Raw genomic sequence first — 25,853 nt, 5'->3', positions numbered from 1 at the left:
TGCCAACTCCCATTCTTTTAACATGCCCGCACCATCTTAATCTTTTCTGTAGTCTCCTGTATGGGATTCTCTTTCATTATTTCCTTCATGGACTCATTCCTTATTCTATCCTTTCTAGTAATCCCTATGAGTGTTGGGGTGTAACACACTCAGTACAACATTTGCTAACTTTTTGATGGTACATCTTTCTCAGTCTAGGATTCTTACATTCTATAGAAAACCATAGGCTTGCCGTCTCCTTTTATTTGCATCCTTGTCTTCTATTATGCTACCCAGGTACCTGAAGTTTCCCACTTTCTTTAATACTTGCCCTCTAATACTTAAATTCACTGCTGCTGTCACCATATTACATATTGTCACAATCACTTTACACTTCTTTGCATTAAATTTCAATCCATAATGTCCCACCACTTCCTCCCATACATGTAATGTTCCTCATACCTTTCTCTCTCCATATCCCCACACCTACATTATGTGATCAAAAGTATCTGGACATCTGGCTGAAAATGACTTAAAAGTTCGTGGCACCCTCCATCGGTAATTTTGGAATTCAATATGGTGTTGGCCTGCTCTTATCCTTGATGACAGATTCCACTCTCGCGAACATATGTTCAGTCAGGTGCTGGAAGGTTTCTTGGGATATGACAGCCCATTCTTCACAGAGTACTGCACTGAGGAGAGGTATTGATGTCAGTCAGTGAAGCCTGGCACGAAGTCAGCATTCCAAAACATACCAAAGGTGTTCTCGTATAACCACTCCGCCACAGGCCATGAATTATGAACAGGTGCTCAATCGTGTTGAAAAATGCAGTAGCCATCCCCGAATTGCCCTTCAACAGTGGGAAGCAAGAAGGTGTTTGAAACATCAGTGTAGGCCTGTGCTGTGATAATGCCACTCAAAACAACAAGGAGTGCAAGCCCCCTCCATGAAAAACACAACCACTTCATAACACTATCACCTCTGAATTTTACTCTTGGTACTACACACACTAGCAGATGACATTCACTGGGCGTTTGTCGTACCCACACCCTGCCATTGGATCGCCACATTGTGTACCGTGGTTCGTCACTCCACATGTTTTTCCAGTGTTCAGTCGTCCAATGATTACACCAAGCAAGGCATCGTTTGGCATTTACTGCCATGATGTGTGGCTTATGAGCAGCCGGTCGACCATGAAATACAAGTTTTCTCACCTCCCACATAACTGTCATAGTACTTGCAGTGGATCCTGGTGCAGTTTGGAATTTCTGTGTCATGGTCTGGATAGATGTCTGCCTATTACACATTACGACCTCCTTCAGTTGCCTGTTGTCTCTTGTCAGTCTACAGACGAGGTTGGTGTGTGTACACTTTTGTGCTGTATGTGTCTCTTTATGTTTCCACATCACTGTCGCATTGGAAACAGTAAACCTAGGGATGTTTAAGATTGTGGAAATCTCACTTACAGTTCTGCAGAGCACTCTAGTCCACTCTCGCACGATGCCTAATGACTACTGAGGTCGCTAATGGAGTACCTAGCAGTAGGTGACAGCACAACGTACCTAATATGATAAAGTATGTTTTTTGAGGTGTTCAGATACTTTTGATCACTTAGTGTGTAAGTCATCTGCAAATGCCATTTTTTCATATTTTCATCTCCTAATCACACTACCAGGTCTCTCATTATCCCATCCATAATGGTGATGAAAAGTAGAAGAGTGGATAGTGCACTCCCTTGCTTCAGTCTCTTTTTATGGTCAAACCATTCAATGTTCTCTCTTCCTACTTTTACGCAACTCTCGCTTCCTCGATGCATTTCCTTTATTCTTTCCATAGTTGGGCCTTAAATTCCTATTTTCTGAAGTGATTTCCATATCTTGCTTCTTTCCACATTATCATGTGTGTACTCAGTGTCTAGGAACACTATTACTAAACTTTTGCCATATTCTTAGTTTATCTCTTGTAGCTGCCTTACACTGCAAATTAGATCCACTGCAGATTTTTCTTGTCGGAGTCTTATTGCTCCTCTCTCCCCTCCTCCTGCAACTTTTCCTTACTCTCTTTTTCCAGAATCTTCTTAAATACTGGCAGCATGACACATGAAAGTAACTCTCCTATAAATTTCATGTAGTTTTTTGCAGCCCTTCTTAAAAATTGACACTATAATTTCATTTTCCAGTCATCAGGTGTTCTTCTCCTTTCGTTCTATTCTGTTCTCATGACCTAATAGAGCCACTGCACTCCAACGATGTCACTGGTCTCACTACATATGGCCCACGTACTTCTCCTTTCATGGTCTTTATTGCTTCTTTCCAGCTTGGGTCCATCTCAGTATCCTCTACATTCCCTAGCTTCTCGTTTCCCTCATCAATATTTCCGTTGGGATTTAGTAACTTCTCAAAATGTCCTTTTCACATCTCCTCAATTTCTTATACCTTCTCAATTATGCCAGAAAACCAGATGATGGGTCTGCACCCTCTGAATGATCATATACTACATGTTATTACTTATCCATGGCTTTGGTCATCCACTTACCTTGGGAGTGATGAGCTCCAAATATTTTTCCTTTTCTCAGGATTAAATAGCAAGAGGGTCACCATAGTTAAGATCCCTACTATCTGCCATAGTTCTGTATAAGGAAGTCATAGCTTCTTAGTTCCAAATTTTGTTCCATTACTGGTCACTTAGTTGGTAGGGGTTTGACTGTTGAGTTCTGTTACAGTTTTGCCTCTCTTGTTGCTGCACTTTGTGCATGTTGCTCCTTGCCCTTCTCCATTGAGTAAACATTTGGTGGGGTGTTACCTTCTCTGGCAACATAGACCACAAGTTACTCAGTGGTGTTGTAGCCCTGTACCCTAGGAACAACTCTGCAAGGATGGCCCCAGTGACTCCCATGTTTCACTGTGTTGAAGGTCAGCAAGAGCCATGGTAGATATTGGTCCCAACCATACTGATCTTTGCTGTTGCAAGCTTTTAATGTTAAATGCAAGTTTTTATCAACCCTTTCCACATATGAGGTGTTTGGGTAGTACAGAGTTGTTGCACCGTGCCTAGGTTTATTCAAAAATTTGTATTTAAATGCTTTCGAAGCAAAACATGAATCATTGTCCATAACTAGTGTTATGTAGGACCGCATGTGGAAAATATTTTCTTCAGTGTGTATATAACTGATTTGGTGCGAACTGTCCTCAGGGACAAGAACCACATGGAATTGAAAATGTGTCTACTCAAACCAAGACGTAACAATTCCCTTCCTTAGATTTAGGTAAAAGTTCTTCAAAATCAACATAAAGCTTATCAAACACATTTTCAGCAGGTTTAGATGGTAGCAACCTATTTTATTGTTCTGTGCTGGCTTACTTTCTGCATGTGTCCTACACACTGAAATTCTGGTCTTAATGTTGAGGAGGTGTTGAATATGATTGGGGAGAAGAGAAGTTTGTGGCACAACTTGACTAGAAGAAGGGATCGGTTGGTAGGACACGTTCTGAGGCATCAAGGGATCACCAATTTAGTATTGGAGGGCAGTGTGGAGGGTAAAAATTGTAGAGGGAGAGCAAGAGATGAATACACTAAGCAAATTCAGAAGGATGTAGGTTGCAGTAGGTACTGGGAGATGAAGCAGCTTGCACAGGATAGAGTAACATGGAGAGGGAGAGCTGCATCAAACCAGTCTCAGGACTGAAGACCACAACAACAACAACAACAACAACAACAATAATGTTGGTGTCTGTATTGCACCATACAAAGTTATGGATTTTATTTTTAGTCTTAAATATTCTTAAGTGACATCCTACTGGGGCTCATGGAGTTTGTATGGTACTAATTCGTGTAGGACTCCTGTATTGGCCTTCTTGTTATAGTGTGCAGTACAACATAACATTCCCAGTTTCATTGATTATGGTGTAATATTTTCTCCCTTTTGTAGTCTTTCTGTAATATCATAAATGTAGCTATTGTTATCCTAGTATTCTCCTTTGAATAGTCGTGGTTTATCCATGAGAATTACGTTAATGGTGTGTGGCAGTTGTTCCATTTCCCCCAAGTCAGTTTTGAACATGTTACTCAAGGTATCAGCATTTACATTATTGTTTCCCATAATGTTAGCTACCTCAAAATTAAAGGCTAATATCGTCATAGCCCATTTGGGAACGTGCCCAGTTTTTCGTAGCTTCCCCAATACTCAATCCAATGCTTTATCATCAATGTTTAAGTGGAAGTGTGTGTGCTCCAAATAAAATCTGAACTTTTCGAAGCCAAAGAGAACTGCTAATGGTTCGATTTCATACAATGGACATTTCTTCCTCAATTCATTGAGAGTTCTCAATGCATGCACTATAGGTTATCATCATTCCTCCCCTTCTTGTAACATCACTGCCCTTACCGCCAGCATGGAAGCTTCTGTCTGCAGTACAAATTGTTTGGTAAAATCAGGCATTGCCAACATTGCCTAAAGAAATTCACCTTTCTTATGAATTTGGTTATTCCTTTGCTGTTTGGTTCTACCCTCCCCAGGCCAATGATCACTTCTTCCAGTGCTACCACATGACCTAAAAACTGTATTGCAGTACAAGTTACATTATTTTCTCCAGATTAACCATAAGTTCTGCCTTTCTAAGACACATAAACACTTTGGCTAATGTCAACAATGTTTGTCCATATTCTTGCTATAAATTATGAGGTCATCCAAATAATTAAACACGTACACACAAGTAATATCAGAAAATATTTGATCCATAAACTCAAAGGAACACTATTAAATTCATAAATATTCCAGTCTGAAGTAAATGTTGCTAGTGATCTAGATTTTTTGGCCAAAGGTATCTGATTATAGTCTTCGTGTAGTTCAAGGGTAGAGAAGATCTTTGCTTCCTTGAATCACTCAAAACTTAAATTTAAATGAGGTAGAGGTACCAACCATAGACTGATCTTTTTATTTAACTCTCTCTAATCTAATACTGGTCCGTGCTCCCCATTGGATTTTGTTACAGTGAAAATAGGTGACACATATTGAGACTTCCCGATGGACATATTATCGTTTTTATGTAACATGTCCTCTATTAGTTGTTTCAGAATTTTTATCCCAGGGGGTGAATTGATAACGTAGCTTGCACACCAGAATATTATCTGTAAATTATATCATGTATTCCACTAATGAGCTCCTCCCCAACTCAGAAGCCCATACATCCCTAAACTTCTGGCAAATTGTCTTAATTTGTTGCTTGTCTTCCTTGCCAGTATCACTTAATGGACCATGACTACATTTAACTGAGCTGTCAATTTGAGCTACTTGTTACCTGTTATTCCTACATATTATGTTAGGTTTGCCCTTATAAATACAGAATGACGTTACATTGTCATGTTTTAATTTAAAGTAAAATCTTTTTCCTGCCCAATCCAAAATCAACCCTACCTTCACAATAAAATCAGACCCTTGTATACATGGGATAACCAAGCTTGATATTATTTTTACTTCAAACTTCTTCTCCGATCACTCCTATCGTGGTATTGTTCGCAGCCATATATTTCTCCTGTCCCTCTGTAATGTTAGGCCATTTACAATGGGCCTAGTGTTGCATGATCCATTGCTGAGCAGTCACATTCTTGAATCTAATAGTGTATGAACGGGTTCCTCATTAATCAGAATACAAATAAAGTGTAACTTACTTGCGTCTCTAGGGGTAATTACTTGAATTAAGGGTTGCAGGAGATGCCCTCATGTTTTGTCTTTTATTATAGGGTTTCCACACCTTGATAAATCCTTCTTTTACAGAATTTTGTTGCTTGTACAGTTTTGTTGAAAGTGCCCTTCCTTTCCACAACACCAGCATTATGTGGCTGTCCCCCATTGTCATTTAAAGTCCGACTGCCGTTGCCTCTTCATACATTCACAGCTCTGAGCAAAATGGCTGCTCTGACTGCACACTGTGTTTTGCTCGTCACACCATTCTTCCACATTTTGTATTACCTGTACGTACTGTAAAACCATATTCAATTCGTCAAAACTACAGGTCCTTGACAAAAGGTGGCTCTGTGTCTGTCCCTAAGGTTCAACACACCTAATTATGGTGCACAATGTGTAACCCCATGTATGCTAGCCATAATATTCTAGACATTTTTCATATTTTGTGAATGTAACTTCTAATGCTTTCTGACCAGCACTGTTCCCTTCTATATGGTGAGTGCCCTGGGTGGTATTCTGCTCTTACAAATCGTCCATTGAAATTCAACAATGCCCTTTTTATGCTCTACTACTTGTATGAACCATTCCAGTAACGGCCTCCTTACTGTTCTTCTCAATATTTGTAACCTGTTTATGCTCTGCTAAGCTAATTCCTTTTATTTGAACTTGTAAATCCGATACTACTTCCAAAAATTGCACTACTTCTACTAAATCCACTGACAGAGCTTTACATCTATTTATATATACTTCTAAGAGATGGATAGATTATCAAACATACAACCCACTTCTCTCTGATGCATATCCAACACCCCACCTCCCGTTACATCTCTTTGTTTCCTTTGTCGAAGCCGCCTCTCAGTAATTTCCTGATCACTTTTGTTATCTGTCCTGCTTGCATATGAATATTACTATTACTATTGCTATTAGTGTTGTCATCATTCTGTATTTTCTTAGCTAAATAGGAATTTAACCATTCTGTAATTTGTAAACTGTTTAATTGCGACTCATGAAAGTCACCAACCCCCGCACACACTAAGTCATTCAATCTACCTTTATAATGATTCATCCACACCTGCAATTACCATATCTGACTACTAGTGGGATTCGATACTTGAAACAATTTCTGTTATCTAACATATCCCTAGTGCCATGTGAATAAAAGTGACAGCAGAACTTACCTTTCGGTCTCCAAACTTAATGGTAATCGGTTTATTCATATTTTCACATAATGTCTGAATTAATTCTTTCATGCAGCTCTAAGTTCCATACTTCTCCACTGTATTTCATCTCTGAGCTCATCTTTCTGTAGATAGGCCAGGTCCTTTACAACAGCAGTAGCCATGCTGAAACACAACAGAAGCAGTACATTGTATTAAAATGTGCCACTTTGCACAATCGTGCCAGACCTTTCTGCTCTGCTGCCAACTTTTGTACCATTGGCTGGTGTGGAGCAAGCTTTGAGTTCAATAAGTGCAGAGTGACAATTTGGAAAGTTTATTATTTAAAAACATGTGACCTATTAAATTTCACAAATGCAATTTAATTTCATATTCCTAAAGAGTAAGCCATAATTTTTACAAGCATGATTAATCATCTGCATACATTAAAAACAGGATAGTCAAACAGAATGTTTTCTGTTCTGGCTGGCTCATTTACAAAACAGCATACTCAGTTCCAGTGTTGCTTGGTCAGTATACGGTATACTGCAACCAGATAGTACACAAGTTAGTTATCATTTAGATGCCCAGAATAAGCTCATCTGCAAAGAAAATCTAGTCTTGTCATACAGTCAGTGACCACCCACATTTATAGCAAAATGGCTACAGTTTCAAGGAACTTTAAATAATCCCCCCAAATTTTTAATAACTGTTGTCATCATAACCATGAGTACCAACTCCGGCCACAATATCTTGTAAGTAAGCAAATAGCATACAGTCTAAATCTAACACTATTGTAAAAGACTCAATAGTATTTGCAATCAAAGTAGCTTGCCCTTTTAGACACAGAAGTACTTGTAACATTCTCCTGCCATGCATGCACTTTATTAGATTTACACATGGCATTGGCAGGCAATCTCATCAGATTACAAACTGAAACATCAAACAAGCTCAGTGTATCTTGATACAACTGCAGGAGCTATGCAAGTTATAGTGTTCCTATGCCTACAGAGCACAACAGTTGTGCAATGACAGTCATCACACCCTCTCATTGCAGCAACAAAGCTCAGCACACACTAATTCACTCCATTAGTCAAGTACCCCTCCACATACTGTACATAAACACAGAGTGGATTCTTCTCTGCATAAAACAGAAAACTAATGGTAGGTTGCTCTCCTGACATAAAGTCTATTTAACGGTGTTCGTGTACCATTTCCATACAGCGTCTGACTGCATCCTTGAGTTGAACACACTTAGTTCCTCATACAGTCCCACAATCCTGTATCATTGGTAATGTCATTATTGAGCACAAGATGGGCGACTTTCCCTTCCAAACCGCAGGAAGCAGTATTATCCAGCAGAACTCACACCAGTTCTGCGTGGCTGTCATATTCAGGTCTGTCCTCTAGGAAACTTAACAACTCTTTTGCTACAAGTCCCTTCTGTTCATCTCACCCTGCCTCCGCTGGTGCCTCTGTCTCTGGGTGGTACCAGTGTTCAGCACAGATTACTTCATGCCAAAAATGTACCAACTCACGGCACAGTGTGAAGGTCAGAAAGGTAATAGAATATAGCTGTGGGCAAGATATCTAGGCATCTCTTTTTTGAACTTGAGATGTGAAAGTCATGTCCCTGCAGAGTAATCTGTTGAGACGTTTAAAGCCTGGTGTGGGGGAAGGGGAGTGAGGCAGGGTGCTTTGTTATTTAAGAGGAGCAGCTTCACTGCTAGGAAAGGGATAGAGGGATGGGGGAGAGTGCCCAGAGATTGCACTTTGGAACTAGTTCAGTGAATTAGTTGGAGAGAGAAGCCTGGAAGAGTTTATTGGTATATGTGATTAGGGATTTGGTGTTGAAACAAATTTGTTTTTCATGGATACCAAGGCATAGGGGAAGGAGCATTTGAAATGTAACAGAGGATATCTAGGAAAGAAAAGATGTTTTGTTTGTTGGTTGACTCGTGTGGATTAAAGATTGGATGAAAGCCTCAACAAAATACTGTTCAGCATCTACAATGGCCACATCTCCTTCGACTAGCCTACTGACATTCTCCAAAACCAAAATTTCTGAGCAGCAGCTTCCTTTCTTTTTCATAGTAGTGAAGTTCCTATCATTGAACAACTCAGATGCATCTCCCTGGAGACTCCTGACCACCCTTGCTTGGAATGCGTCAGTTTATTATACTGACAGGACTTTGACGGTCTCAGATGGAGCACTAAAATAAAATTCTCTCTTCCCATTATTGTCAAACATCATCCACAATTGCCTCATGACAACATTCTTATGTTAACAATATCCTTGTCAGAACCTTTGACATGATTCTGGCCCCAAGGTCCCAACCTCCGTAACCATTCCCATTGTAAACTGTGCTTCACTACTGGTGAAATACACAAAATTGAAGATAAGGCCACAAAGCAAAGTAATCTTTTATGAGGTGAAATGAATTTATTAGATGGCTTTATACATAGTAATGACCACTATTGAACTGACAGTATCCATGAATGGATGCGGCCATAGGACATAGGTGAATAGTGTGCTAGGAAAAAATCCGAAAACTGTAAATTTTTAATTATAGCACACTTTTTTTACACTGTCTGTTCGTCCATCTGTTAAAGACTCCTTTTTCTCAGGAATGGATAGACTTAACAAGTTAAAATTTATGTCACATACTAAGGTCTATAGGTGCTTGGTGGTGTAATAAATGTAAGCTTCTAAGTCATTGCAACCAAAAGATGTGGCCCTTTAGGTCACATATTTTATTACATGCAAACTCGTGTATCAAAACCTACATTGTACTTCCTGCTGGCCTAGAATCATGAAATTTGCCAAGAAGCAAGGCTCCATAGTACAACCAAAGGAAAAAAAATCTGAAAAATGTACATTTGTAATTGTATCAAATAAAAAAAGGGCATTTGTTATCAGATTGTTTGTCTGTCTAAGCGTTAAGAACCCTTTTTCCAGGAAAGAGTAGATGTATCAAGTTGAAATTTATTTCACATACTAAAGTCTATATGCTACCTTGGCAGTATAACAAATGTTAGCTTCTAAGTCAGTGCAATAAATGTCACATATTTTACTACTCGCAGACTCACTCATTAGAACATATAGGGTACTTCCCATTGACCTAGAATCATGAAATTTGGCTGCAAGCAAAGTTTCACAGTAGAAGTAAAGGAAAGAAATGAAAATTGTTGATTTTTAATTACATCACGTGAAAAAATGTTTCTTCTGCCATTTATTATCAATGTCAAACTTGAAATTAAAACAATTAGTAGTTCTGTATTCAGACTGTCTGGGCTGGATTGTTGAAAGTCAAATATCAGTCGAGGTATGACTTTATTGCTCATATGAAGCATTTAGCAACTTATCCATCATCAGATATCTAGGAGCAATTATGCTCATAGATACGGCATTTCAAGTTGAGTGTGAAACACACTTTCACAGACTACACTCCTGGATATGTGATGATGGATAAATTCTGGAATGTGTCATATAAACAATAAAGTCATTACTTGCCCGATGTTTGACTTTTACCATCATGACTTAGTAAGCCTGAATAGAGAACTACTGTTTATTATGATAATGGTCACCTGACTCCTGCATGGCTTTGTCACATTTATGTTGTTGTTGTTGATCTTGTTGTTGTTGTGGTATTCAGTCCGGAAACTGGTTTGATGCAGCTCTCCATGCTATTGTATCCTGTGCAGGCCTCTTCATCTCCGAGTAACTATTGCAGCCTACATCCTTCTGAATCTCTTGGTCTCCCTCTATGATTTTTACCTGCCATGCTTCCCTCCAGTACCAAATTGGTGATCCCTTGATGCCTCAGAACATGTCCTACCAACCGATCCCTTCTTCTAGTCAAGTTGTGCCACAAATTTCTCTTCTCCCCAATCCTATTCAGTACCTCCTCATTGGTTAGGTGATCTACCCATCTAATCTTCAGCATTCGTCTGTAGCACCACGTATCGAAAGTTTGTATTTTCTTCTTGTCTAAACTACCATCCATGTTTCACTTCCATACATAGCTACACTCCAAACAAATACTTTCAGAAAGGACTTCTTGACACTTAAATCTGTACTCGATGTTAACAAATTTCTCTTCTTCAGAAAAACTTTCCTTGCCATAGCCAGTCTACATTTTATATCCTCTATACACCCCCTTGCGGGTCCAGGGGTCAGAATAGGCCCGAGGTATTCCTGCCTGTCGTAAGAGGTGACTAAAAGGAGTGTCTCACTTTTCGACCCTATGAGTTCAGCTTCATTCTATGGTTTCACCTGCCACTTTCAAAATTCGACAGAAGTGCGGGCCATATGGTGAAGGACGCCTTACATGTTGCACTAGTGCCCTTAGATTCGATCTCCTGAATCTCTTGTCATGGCTTTGCATCTCCACCTGTGGTTCAACTATTTGGACAAGGACACTTACCAGGGTATGTCATCTTCTTCTGTTGCCTCCTGTCTTCTTTCTCCCCCATGACAATATTGGATTTCTCTGCACCCAATATCCAGCATGTTAGCATGTCCGTTGTGGTGGGGTCGTCATGTACCCATTTGGTGGTAGCCCCCTGACAACACAGGGATCGCCCTGCTGATGCCTGAGCTGTAAACTCCCCACATATGCCAAGGAGTAGATGCCTGTCTTCCTGGGGCATCAGGACTCCCAGCAATGCCCATCATGCCACTTGGCCTTTGCTGTGGCTGGGTGGCGCCCATGGGTAGAGCCCCTGATTGGAGTGGGTAGCATCAGAGCGGGTGACCCACAGTGAAGTGGACTTAGTCATCTCTTGCTGGTGACCATGCGGCACCAGCAGTCTCTAAGAAGGGCAAAATAGAATACAGAGTCAACAGGTATGACCCTAAATCATTTCCCTCCCTCACTACAGCATGGGAGGAACGTAGAGCTACAGAACAGAGAGAGTCTTATTCGCCTTGATTTTGAGTCTGTAGCAGAACTGATGGGGACTGTTTTCTACCGACAAAGCCTCAATTTTTCGTTGAACACCTTGAGGATAAGTTTGGAGAAGTGACAGCGAAACGGCACAGTCTTGATTCAGACAGCATCCCCAGCCCAATCCCAAGTGTTACTTGCCTGTGACAAACTGGATGATATTCCTGTTTCCATCACTCTCCATAAAAGCCTCACCATGGACCAGGGGATTATTTTCCATCGTGACCTCCTCTTGCAGTCTAATGACGAGCTCCTTGGCAATTTAGAATGGCGGGGTGTTTATTTCATCCGGCGCGTATACAGAGGACCCAAAGACAACAGGGTTGCTACCAGTGTGCCTTCATCTTGGCCTTTGAGGGTGATTCCATTACCTGAAAAAGTCAAGGTGATTGTTTACCGCTGTGACATTAAACCATAAGTCCCTCCCCCTATGCAGTGCTTTAAGTGCTAGAAGTTCAGGCACTTCCAGCGCCAAATGTCGAGACTGCGAACATCCACTGTACCCAGATACTCCATGTGTGCAACCTCCCACTTGCATCAACTGTGGAGAGCACCACTCCCACTGCTCGCCAGACTGCCCAGTACTCCAAAAGGAGTGGAAAAGACCCTGGATTGGCTGACTTACACATACGCTAAACATAAATTCGAAAGATTACACCCCATTCGGTTGATGTTGACATAAGCTGCAGCTACATCGCCATCACCATCGCCATCTCAAGTGCCAGTGGTTCCTCACTCTGTGCCACGAACAGCCGGCCCTTCAGGCCACCAGAATACATCCGCTCCCTTGGTGGTAGGGGGCAAATCATCCTCCGTTGCTCCCAAAGTAGGTGCAAGGCCCCCCCCCCCCCCCCCAAATGCAGGGGACATCGGTCCCCTCCCCCACTACCGGAGAAGCAACAGCCTTCTCTGGCTCCTCTCATGTATAAGGAGTCCCTTGTGGCCCTCTCTTCCAAGGTCTCCGCTAATGCCATGGTGGACACTCACCAGTGGCTAAAGGAGCCAAAAGCTGCTGAACGAAGAGCTTCACGGTCATTCTACGTGCCTGAAGCTGCTTGAGAGAAATCTTCCCCACAAGCTCTTAAAGAGAAGCGAGATAGCAACCAAACTACGAGATAGCAAGCAAACTACGAAGTACTCTGCTAGTAAACAGGACCCTCTGTTGGCCCCAACACTACCAATCCCTATCAATTCTGCATCTGGATCTCACTGATGCTTCATCCACCATAGAAATGGCTACAAATACTCAGCCGGGGGCAGCAGGTGACCCTGAGGCATAACTTGCCTCCTTGCGTGCTTCATGCCTTCCCAACCTCGTGATAACATCATCTTCCAGTGGAATTGCAGCGGTTTTTTCCACCACCTGGCTGAGCTATGGCAACTGTTAAGCTTTACACCTGCTTTCTGCATTGCCCTCCAGTAAACCTGGTTCCCGACATTGCAGACCCCTGCCCTCTATGGCTATAAGGGATATTACAGGAACCATAGCAACTATAATAGGTGGAGTTTGCATCTACGTCGTGAACTCAGTATGTAGTGAACCTGTGCCCCTTCAAACCCCCTCTTGAAGCTGTAGCTGTTAGGATAAGGGCAACGCAGGAAATAACTGTATACAACGAATATCTTCCTCCAGATGGTGCAGTACCCCTGATTGCATTGACTGCACTGATTGATCAATTTCCTGAACCTTTCCTACTTTTGGGAGATTTTAATGCTCATAACAGCTTGTGGGGTGGCATAGTTCTTACTGGCCGATGCAGAGATGTCAAAGATTTACTGTCACAACTCGACTTCTACCTCTTAGATACTGGGACCGCCACACATTTCAGTGTGTCTCAATGTAGTTACTCGTCCATTGATTTAACAATTTGCAGCTCAGAACTTCTCCCATCTATCCACTGGAGAGCACATGACGATCCGTGTGGTAGTGAGCACTTCCCCATCTTCCTGTCACTACCCCAGCGTCAGGCCCACAGACGCCTGCCCAGATGGGCTTTAAAAAAGGTAGGCTGGGAAGCTTTCATCTCTGCTGTCACCGTTGAATCTCCCCCACATGGTAACATCGATGTGGTGGTTGAGCAGGTTACAATGATCGTTTCTGTGGCAGAAAATGCAATCCCTCATTGTTTAGGGTGTCCCTGGCGAAAGACAGTCCCTTGGTGGTCGTCGGAAGTCGCTGAGGCAATTAACGAGCATCGGCGAGCTCTACAGTGGCATAAGCGGCACCCTTCCTTGGATCACCTCATAGCCTTTAAATGGCTCCATATCTGTGTTTGCCAGCTTATCAAAAGGTGGAAACAGGAGTGTCGGGAGAGGTACATGTTGTCCATTGGGTGCCATCTGCATCCTTCCCAAGTCTGAGCAATGATCAAGCGAGTTTTTGGGGACCAGACCCCAACAGGTGTTCCTGGTGTTAACATAAATTGTGTGTTATCTACCGATGCAAACGCAATTGCCGAGCACTGTACTTGTGCCTCTGCATCGGAGAATTACCCCCCAGCCTTTCGCAGTCTCAAACAGTGGGTGCAAGAGAAAGTCCTCTCGTTCACTACATGCCACAGTAAATTCTATAACAGCCCATTTACAGAGGGGGAGCTCCTCAGTGCCCTTGCACATTGCCCCAACACATCTTCTGAGCCTGATCAGATCCACAGTCAGGTGATTAAACAGCTCTCATCTGACTGCAAGCGACATCTCTTCGTGATCTTCATCCGGATCTAGTGTGATGGCTTCTTTCAATCGCACTGGCAGGAGAACACCATCATACCAGTGTTGAAACCCGTCAGAAACCCGCTTGATGTGGATAGCTAACAACCGATCAGCCTCACCAGCATTTTTTGTAAGCTGCTGGAACGTATGGCGAGCCGGCAGTTGGGTTGGGTCCTAGAGTCACATGACCTACTGGCTCCGTGTTGGGGCGGCTTCCGCCAGGGCCGCTCTGCTACTGATAATCTTGTGTCCCTCAAGTCTGCCATCCAAACAGCCTTTTCCAGATATCAACACCTTGTTGCCATCTCTTTTGATTTACAAAAAGTGTATGACACCAACTGGTGATATCATATCCTTGGCACATTATATGGGTGGGGTATCCAAGGCCTGCTCCTGATTTTTATCCAGAATTTCCTGTTGCTTTGTACTTCCTGTGTCCAAGTTGGTGCCTCCCATACCCAGGAGAATGGGGTCCCCACTGGGCTCTTTATTGAGTGTATCTCTATTTATAGTGGCTGTTAATAGTCTAGTAGCAGCTGTAGGGCCGTCCATCTAACCCTCTCTTCGTGCAGACATCTTCTGCATTTCGTACTGCTCCACCAGTACTGGGGTTGCTGAGTGGCGCCTACAGGGAGCCATCCAGAAGGCCCTCAGTTTTCGGCCGCAAAGTCGTGTGTTATGCACTTCTGTAGGTGTCATATAGTTCATCTGGAACTGGAACTTTACCTTACTGACAATCCCCTCACTGTAGTGGAGACGTATTGATTTTTAGGACTGGTTTTTGATGCCCTATTGACTTGGCTTTCTCACCTTTGTCAGCTTAAGCAGAAGTCCTGGCGGAACCTCAATGCCCTCCGCTGCCTGAACAACACCAACTGGGGTGCATATCTCTCCACAGTGCTGCAGCTATACAGAGCCCTTGTTCAGTCCCACATTAACTATGGGCGTCCGGTTTATGGTTCAGCGGCACCCTCAGCGTTGACTCGACCTAGTGCACCACTGTGGCGTTCGCCTAGCGACAAGGGCTTTTAGGATGAGTCCGGTGACCAGCATCCTTGCGAAGGCTGGAGTTCCTCCTTTGCAGGTCAGGCATCCACAACTGCTCAGCAGTTACATTGCACACATTCGTAGTTCTCCTGCGCATCAAAATTACCGAGTCCTTTTCCCACCACGGCGGTTCATCTCCCACATCAGCGGCCCAGGTCAGGGCAAGCAGTTGCAATTCGCGTCCGGCCCCCTCTATCTGAACTGGAGTTCTTGCCTTTGGCACCTTTAGTCAAGGTCCAATCATGTACACCTTTATGGTGTACACCTAGGCCATGGCTTCGCCTGGACCTTTCACATGGCCCAAAGGACTCGGTTCACTCCGCGGCTCTCTGCTGTCATTTCATCTCGATTCTTGACATGTACCGAGGCCATGAAGTGATTTACATCGATGGCTCAATGGCTGATGGTCGTGTCGGCTTCATGTATATCCATGGAGGACATATTGAACAGCAATCGTTGCCCAATGGCTGCAATATTTTCACTGCAGGCTGGTGGCTATACCTCGTGCTCTTGAGCACACCCATTCATGCCCTAGGGAGTCGTTTCTTCTGTGTACTGACTCCTTGAGTAGCCTACAAGCTATCGACCAGTGCTACCCTTGTCATCCTTTGGTAGCGACCATCATAGGCGTCCATCTAAGCCTGGGCATGGTCTGGTCATTCAGTGGTATTTGTGTGGACCCCAGGACACGTTAGAATCCCAGGCAACGAACTTGCTGACAGGCTGGCCAAACAGGCTACAGGGAAAAACCGCTTATGGAGAAGGGGCATTCCAATAACTGACCTGCATTCTTTTTTTATGTCACCAGTTTTTTGGCTTTGGGAGATGGAATGGTATACTCTCAGTATACACAACAAACTGCGTGCTATGAAGAAGGAGAGCACGAATGTGTGACAGTCCTCCATGCGGGCCTCTCGCAGGGACGCTGTGGTTCTCTGCTGGCCCCGCATTGGCCACGCTTGGGTGACTCACAGCTACCTCCTGTGCTGTGAAGACCTGCCTCAATGTCAATGCAGTACCAGGTTGACAGTGGCCCATATTCTGGTGCACTGTCCCACTTTGACTGCCATGCAAGGAAATCTTCAGTTACCGGACTCGTTGCCGCTAATTTTATCTGACAACACCTGATTGGCTTATTTAGTTTTACGATTTATTTGTGAGGGTGGGTTTTTATCATTTGATCTAAATTTTAGCACATGTCTTTGTCCCACTGTGTCCTCCACACTGGTGCTTTTAGGGTGGAGGTTTTAATGTTTGCAGAGTGGCTGGCTTCTTTTTATTCTCTTGGTCAGCCAGCCATGGTAATCTGTTTTCTCGTTTTAATCTTTTCTACCTTTTTCTTGTGTTTCTGTGATTTCCTTCTGCCTTTTTTCCATTTAAGTGTTTGTTGCCCTTCCGTCATCCTTGTGGTTTTTCCTTTCTCTCCATTTTATGTTGTCAGTCTTGCTTGTTTTATTCTCACCCTTGTGGCATTGTTTTGATTTGGAACAACGGACCAATGGCCTAGCTGTTTGGTCTCTTCCCTCCCTGTTTTAAACCAACCAACCGACCTCCTCTCTACATCGGCCCTCATTAGTTATTTTGCTTCCTGGATATCAAAACTCATTTCTTACTTTAAGTGTCTTTATTTCCTAATCTAACTCCCTTTTTTCTTTTATTGGTATTCATGTTATATCCGCTGTCCATTCCATTCAATTGCTCTTCGAGTCCTTTGCTGTCTCTGACAGAATTACAATGTCATCGGCAAACCTCAAAGTTTTTATTTCTTCTCCATGGATTTTAATTCCTACTCCACAAATTTTTCTTTTGTTTTCTTTACTGCTTGCTCAGTATACAAATTGAATAACATCAGTTATGGGCTACAACCCTGTCTCACTCACTTCTGTGTCACTGCTTCCCTTTCGTGCGCCTCAATTCTTATAAGTGCCATTTGATTTCTATACAAATTGTAAATAGCCTTTCAGTCCCTATATTTTACCCTTGCCACCTTCAGAACTTGAAAGAGAGTATTCCAGTCAACATTATCACAAGATTTCTCTCAAGTCTACAAATGCTAGAAACATAGGTTTGCATTTTCTTAACCTATCTTCTACTGTAAGTCATAGCATCAGTATTGCCGCACGTGTTCCAACATTTATATTATTGAAATTAAAACATTCTCGAAAATCTGAGAATCCCTTGGACCAATATTTGCCAGTAATGTTGATTACAGGAAAAAATTATCTAGATTCGGAATTCCCAGAATGAAAGAACTGTGTAGTTACATAATTAAGTTTTTAAGTGTGCGAGTCCAATTCATACCTGGTCAGCGTTTTTTATAATTTTTTATTCAATATTTCTCCTCTTCAGGTTCCCCATTTTTACTCTTTGTTACAAGCTGCTTGCTTTATTTTTCTCCAGTTTCTACTTCTCACTATAAGACAATATATTTTTGGAAATTTTTATATACTACATACAGTATCTACTTAATTATGCTGTGTCTAGTGAATGGTCTGATTCATGTCATTTGGTAGCCTGAAAACTTGATTACTTTCCTCCATGCTTTTTCATGTTCTTGTAGTAAGTTAAAGCAACTCATTGCTTTTACAACAAATAATTCCTAAATTGTACATACAGAAGTACATCCTCATAGAACGTGCTATCCATTGCAATGCTTCTTTTGTTTTCTGCTGATTTCTGTGTGCTGTTACGTATTCTTCCTTCTTTAGTTTTTCATTTGTGATGAAATTTGAAAACTTATTTCCGTCTTGCTGTATTGTACCAACAACATGTGTGATCTTACTTGTTAGTTTGCCACCCAGATCTGGACAAATGAACCCATTGTCGAGGTAATTGCAGTAACCTTTTCCAAGCGAATTGTTTGTAGTTTCAAAACAGTATAAGAAGCTATTTTCTCTTCGAGACAGTGGCAACCTTAATTTTTACCATTCCTCTATAGACAATAAAGTCCCATATACATACAAAACAGCTTCAATCCAATTAGAAAATGATGCCAGAATTTATACGCTTTGAAGGAATAAAATGTCTATGTCCTAGGCATTATTTGCAGACCAGCTGTGACGCTCTATAGTAAGGTCTATTGGTGTCGAATAAACTGATTCGAATTTACGCCTCACATGCTTTTGGTTTAATAACAAAGTTCAGAATTTGCTGAGGAAGCAGGCAAAAGTTAGTCGCAATCTGTGCTCTGTAAAAAAGATCAATACTAACACTGTTGTATGTTAGCAAAAGATATAGTTCAGAGTCTAAGAAAATCCTGTTCCTATTTAAAGCTGCTAAGCAGGTCAAATGCTTCTATCCAGTCACTCGCTGATCAGTCCAGTGTGCCAATAGAAGACAGCGAAAGGAAACCCAAAGTTTTAAATCTGTTTTTTAAGAAATCATTCACACAGGAGGATCGTACAAACCCACCACCCATATGAGGGCTGTATAGCCTCCCAAATGGGAGAGGAAGTAACATGGATCCCCTGAGTAGAGAAACAACTGAAAATGTCAAAAACAAATATGTCACCAGGTCTTGATGAAATCCCAAGGTGTCTACGACATTGGCCTCTTATCTAGCTCACATTTATTGTGAGTTTCTTGAGCAGCCCATAGTCCCAAGCCAGTTAAAAAAAACACAAGTGACTCACATTTATAAGAAGAGTAAAAGAGTGGACCTGCAAAATTCTGGACCAACATTGGTTTTCTGCAGAATTCTTGAACGTATTCTCAGTTCGAATATTACAAATTTCCTTGAGAGGAAAAAGCTTCGGTTCCCAAGTCAGCATGGGTTTAGAAAGCATTCCTCATGCAAAACTCAGCCTGACATTTTCTCACATGGTATCCTGTGAACCATGCATGTATGGCAAAAGGCAGATTCCATATGCCTTGATTTCTGGAAAGTGTTTGACATGGCTCCCCGCTGCAGACTGTTAACAAAGGCACGAGCACATGAAATCAGTTCCAAGATATGTGAGTGCCTCAAAGATTTTTTAAGTAATATAACTCAATGCATTGTTATTGAATGCGAGTGTCCATCAGAGACAAAGGTATTGCCATGTGTGCCCCAGGGAAGTGTGATAAGACAGCTCTTATTCTCTATCTACGTAAATGATCTGGCAGACGAGGTGGGCAGCTATCCACAGCTGTGATGTATGGGAAGGTGTCATCATTGACTGATTGTAGGAGTGTACAAGATGACTTAGACAAAATTTCTTGTTGGTGTTAAGAATGACAGCTTGCTCTAATTGTAGATTAGGAAAAAAAAAAATCCTTTAAAGTTCAAATATAGCATTACTATGTACTGCTTGACCATCATATCATTCAAATATCTAAGCGTAATGTTGCCAAGTGACATTAAATGGAATGAGCATGTAAGGTCAGTAGTAGGGGAGGCTAATGGTTGACTTTGATTTATTGGGAGAACGTTAGAAAAGTGTGGTTCACCTGTAAAGGAGACCACTTACAGAATACTAGTGCAACCGATTCTTGAGTACTGCTCAAGTATTTGTGATCTCTACCAGGTCAAATTAAAAGAATACATCAGAGCAGTTCAGAGATTGATCACTAGATTTTTTTTTTCCCAGTAGGTTTCATCCACATGCAAGTTTTATGGAAATGTTCCATACACATTTCAGGCATGCAGCCGCATAAATTCGACTTCTTCTTGTAATATTTTGGCTGAATACCGTCCAGCCATCTGCAGAATGAGCCAAGGTGACTGTTGCTCCAGCATTTGCTCTGTCCTTTTAAACCTGTGGTCTGCACCACTGTGCATGTAGCCACAAATACACAAGGTACCATAAACATTGATTGGTGGCAAAGTGGTATGACATATGCTTGGAATTAGATGTATAGCTGTGCAGTCAATCCACATGGTGATATCGATGTTTCACTGCGAGCTACACCTTCACGATGTCTTTTTGATTTTATTACAGAAATTGCCGGATTCCATGATTTGCTCAAGACGAAACTGCTATCTCTGTTAATTATATTCATCGCCAGCCAAATTTCAGTTGATTCTTTCACTGCTGAGTTCCAGAAAGATGAAATCGAGGCTAAAATTTCAATGTTATTGTACGCCATAGAGTGCCCAGTGTCAATACAGTGCTTTGACACCACAGGTTTTTTAGTTTGTAAGAGCTGAGTGTACCTGAAGTGTTCTGTGCATCTCCTTCTGGACTGTATGTATTGTCTGTCCAATGTATGAATGCCCACAATCACAGGGGATCTTGTAAACCCCAGGTTTCTGAAGCACCATATCATCTTTAACAGAACCCAGGAGTGCAGCTGTCTTTTGTGGAGGCCGAAAAATCATTTTCACTTTGTGTTTACTGAGGATCTGTCCTATTTTTGATGATAGGCTTCCCACACTTGGCAGAGAAGCCATGGATTTAAAACTTTCCATGTCTTCTTCTGCTTTTCTTATACCCATTGTTGGTTTCATTTGTAGTGCCTTACATATCTGCTGTGGAGAGTACCCATTGGCTTCAAAAACTCTTCTCAAGTGTAGAAGCTCATCCTCCACACTGCTCTCATCAGTGGTGACGTGTGCTCTGTGTACCAGAGTTCAGAGTACACTCATCATCTGCGAATGATGGTGGCAGCTATTTGCACATAAATATAAATCTGTAAGGGTCAATTTTTTATATACTGTATGTCCCAAAGTGACATCATCTTTGTGCCATACCAAAACATCCAAAAATGGATGGCATCCATCTTTTTGATTTCCATGATGTACTGAATTTGTCTGTGGATGGAATTCAGATGATTTAAAAATTCTTTTAACTTGTCTTCACCATGGAGCCACACTACAAACGTGTCATCAACAGACCTCCAAATCAGTGTGAGCTTCAAGGTAGCAGATTCCAGTACCTTCTCCTCAAAGTCCTCCATCAAAAAGTTGGCCATCGAGGGTGCCAAAGGAGTACCCATGCCAACACCATCAGTCTGTTCATAAAATTCATTATTGAATAAAAAATATGCTGATAAAAACCCGGTTAATCAATCATGAATTGTGGTTCATTCCCCAAAAAATCCAATTTAAAACTATTTTAAGGCTTAGCACACAACTGACATGAAGTGAAACAAGGCTGAATATCATGTTGTACCTGAACAGCTCAAAGAATGGTGTGTCAGGCGACTATTAGAAAACTGCAGTTTGTGTTCTGTGTTTCATTTCCCAAAGAACAATATTCTAATCAATATATCACTTCATCATCTATTGTACCATTCCAGCTGCAAACCGTAGTGCTGCTCTGATGTGCATATAAATTTGTTTGCTCATCTGTTATTTTATCTCAATAAAACATCATATCTGTTTGCATGATTGCTGCATATGTATTATTCTTATCAGTAAATTAACTACTATGCACTATGCAGATTCTGGCAACTGCTGAAGTTCTACATAGTTACTGGATGGTTTTGACTCTGCATGCCTTTCATTTTACTACCTGTGTGTGTCATACCACTTCTCAGAACTGTCGCTAAAGTTATCTCCACTTTCCAAAAATTGATTTTCTGCTTGTGAATATACCAGCTGACTGCTTTTCACCATTGTAGGAAGTTATGAACTAACAATGCACAGTTCATCATTTGTTGTGCGATGCTTACTGCCAAGGCATGCTGGATAGAGCAACATTAGAACTAGCTGAGAATATGTTGTTTTGACTGATGGCAGCTATCATCTATAGGAATAATCAACTAACAAAACAGTGATGTCAACAGCCACATAACTCGTCATTCCTCTTATCTACATGACGGACATTAAACCCTAATCTTCATTCCTTCTTTCTGTAGCCTGCAGATGGTGGACTGACATATTCGTTCACCCTTCAGCGAGTGAGCAAGCCATCAGTGGGATGACTTACCTGGGTTTTGAGTGACACACCTCTCCTCTTTTACAACCTCATTTTTCCCTTTTCTGCGTTAATGAAGAAACCTTAGTCTCTCTCTCTGTCTCTCTCCATTTTTTAAATGTATCTGTCAGTTGTAGTGTGGACTGTACTTTGTCAGTGCTGCTCAACACTCAATATTTTTATATATGTCTTGGCAATAAGAGTGGTATTTTGCAACATAACAGTGAAAGCCATCCATGCATAACAAACGATATCTTGACATATGTCCTGGTAATAAGAGTGAAATTTTTGCAACATAACAGTGAAGGCTATCCAGTCTCGTAGTAAAGAACCTGCTTATGGGCTTAGGAACAAGTCTTTACCTTTTGCATGGAATATTGTGGCTCAGTTGCTAAGGCATTTGATTCACACTTGAGAAGGACATAGTTAGATTTCCATCCAACTAGATTTTGGTTTTCAATGGTTTTCCCCAATCTACTGTAAGCAATTGCCAGAGTCATTTCTTTGAATAGACCCTGCCCTGTTTCCTGCTCTGTCCTTACCAATTGAAGCTTAACCATATTGTTAAAAGGATGCCAGACTTTCTCTTCATTCTCCAGTCTGCTGTTTTCATCATTTCAAGCAGATCTGTATAGTCTTGTAACAATCACAGCATGCAAAATGTAGGGTAGATGAAAACATCCCGATAATAGGGCCAGAGCAGAGAAGGGGCATCAAAATGAGTTAACTTTTCCAAATAGCTGGAAATGCACCATTGTCAAGCTATTGCCATAAAATGACAGCCATTCAGCAGCAAGTGCATGGAATTATGTTTAAACTAACTTGCTGCAACTGATACCTGTTACACTACAGAGTGCAGTTACTAATTGATTTAGCTCAAGATAATGGTTTCTGCTGAACAGTCAAAGTCAGGCAGGTCTTCTGGATAAAGCTTAACTATTAACTCGGCTTTGCTGAAAGTGCTGTAATACTACTATTTTGTTAAGTTAATAAGCTGACTGCTGAAACATCGCTGCAATGGCAAGTGACAAAGGATACAATGCAGTCCAAAATACAGCTTTTCGATACACCCACTAACTGCAAAGGCACAAAAATGTACTCCAATCTCCCATGTTGTATCTCACTGGTTGTTGCCTAATGTTATAGCATTCTCAGTCATTGTCATGGGCATCCAGGGTCATTTTAGCATTCTCGGTCATTCTCATGGGCATTCAGGATCTGTTGTATGCTAGGTGTCTTGCTTCTTTTGTCCTGGTGAAGAGTTGTTCCACATAGTCACCCTGAGTAACATCTGGTTGAAATGAGATTAGTGTATTCGTAGTTGTTTCAGCCTCATGACCGTGAAGCAGGAAGAATAGTGTGAAGCCTGTAGTGTCTTGTCCGCTGTGTTATATGTCAAAATCATGACGGGGACTATAAAATCCCAGTTTCTCTGTTCGACAAGAAGATACATAAAGAGCTTATTTCATGATACATCATTAAAATGTTTTGTGAGGCCATTTGTCATTCTGTGGGTGATGTCACAATGTGAAATTGCCTCTGATACTTGTTTCAACTGGAAATCTTTTCCATGACCAGAGTTCATCACTCAGGGTGCTTCGTGCTTCAACGTAATGTCTTCTACAGGGAACATAGCAACTTATGGAACTTCAGAAATCAGCACAGTTTTGACAGCATAGCAGGTGCTCTAGTCAGCAGAAACTTTTATCCTCCGGTTTCCATTTATTGACTTTGGGAACCTCCCCAAGAGATCAATTGTAATTTGGTGGAATGATGCAACTGCTGACAAAATTCACACCAGATTATCGCAAATACTTCAATCACAGGCATTTGTAACAGTGGCTCACAAAGCATCCAGCAGATCAATAGAGATCTGGCCCATGACACCTGCATCTGATTCTGTCTAGAGTCTTCATGAAGCCCAGGTGACCAGATGTTGGAATGTCGTGGAAATATTTCAGGATAGCTGGCCGCAGATGAGCTGGGATGACGGTCACTTCCACCACACTGAATCAAAGTTTCTCTTATATAATATTTGATTTATTAATTGAAATACTGTGTTTCCTCATTCTTCAAGGGTTCTGTTGTTTTCAGCAGTACTGAAGCATCCCTCTGTTCTGCAACAATGTCAGTACATAGTTCGACTGGCAGCATCACATTTGAATGCTATCTTATAAGTTTTGATCCCAAGAGTTGGTACGGTGTATTACCATTGTCCACCTACCTATTGGCAGTGTGATAATAGTTGTCTCCACTTCGTTGTCTGTAGTGATTGCAAGCGTGATTTTTGTTGATGGCACTGACACCAAAACCTCCAGACGTCAGACACTCAGATCAGTACCTAACATTGTGTGTCAACAGAGTATCAAACAAAACACCGATTTAGTTTGTGCTGTGTGCTGTCGTCCATTAGAAGATGTGTAAATGGTAATTGAAAGCAACATCAGAACTACGGAGTATAGGTAAATGATATCTGTGAGCTCTGCAATGAAGATCTGTGGTAGGCAAGTTGCTAAAGCATCAGTGTGTTGTACAAAAGGTCCCAAGTTCGAAACCCACTGATTGTGATTTTTTTTTTTTTTACCTATTAGGCTTGAAATTGTTATATGAGAGAACATTTTTCTGCCATGTGAAAGGACATTTCAGTTAGTAGCAATATTCTTTTGGTAGTCTGCTCTCGCTTTGTTGGTTGAAAGTAGCAAACCTAGAGCTGACAGTTGTATAGATAGCACCACACATATGTACACAAATGTACTCTACAAATTTGCTACTTTCAGCTAATGAAGCGAAAGCAGACTGCCAAAAGAACATTGCCATAAACTCTTCATTTTACATGGCAGAAAAATGTTCTCCCATATAACAATTTCACACGTAATCTGTTAAAAAAAAATTACTATCAGTGGATTTCAAACTCGGGACCTTTCATTCAATGATCTGATGCCCTACCAACTTGCCTACCAGAGATCTTTGATTCAGATGGTGAAGATACGGTTGCCCTATGCTCTTGTAGTTCTGGTTTTACTTTTAATTAACAGTTTACACATCTTCTACTGGATGACAGTGTGGTGATTCCATCTGCTTTTAATCATTTGTTTGTTGCTGATGGTGTTGACAAACTCTGTTGCTACACTGGCTGAAAAATGGGGTTTGTAGATTCCAACACTGACTACTTTAAACGATGTAGCCGACACATGCACAGTAATGTTTGTCAGTACTTTAATTTCACTGTTCGCAAACACTCCACCATAATACACAGTTATATGGCCAGTGCGCTATTGTTTAACTTGCGAAAACAGTCATTAATAGTTTGCATGCGAACCTCTGCATACTGTTACAATAGCTTCTTGTTCAACATCTACAAGCCGTAAAACCTAACCACAGAGTTCACAGTTCTTGAAGAATAATCAGGTACTTACAGACCAGACTCTGTCACTGTGTTTACACATGGACTAATTGTGTAACACTTGTTCAACAGTTAATTTGAAGCAT

The 25,853-nt window shown here is 41.5% G+C and overlaps 1 protein-coding gene across 1 annotated transcript in view; it reads left to right on the top strand.

Annotated features, from left to right (window-relative positions):
- The window catches only part of LOC126351630 (nodal modulator 3), a 161,093-nt gene that overhangs the window by 24,942 nt on the left and 110,298 nt on the right, over positions 1-25,853 (top strand). The window lies entirely within an intron of this gene.

The sequence above is a fragment of the Schistocerca gregaria genome, chromosome 1 (genome assembly GCF_023897955.1).
Source record: "Schistocerca gregaria isolate iqSchGreg1 chromosome 1, iqSchGreg1.2, whole genome shotgun sequence".
NCBI lineage: Eukaryota > Metazoa > Arthropoda > Insecta > Orthoptera > Acrididae > Schistocerca > Schistocerca gregaria.
The sequence above is the reverse complement of the archived record's forward strand: the minus strand, read 5'-3'. Positions and strand labels throughout refer to the sequence as shown.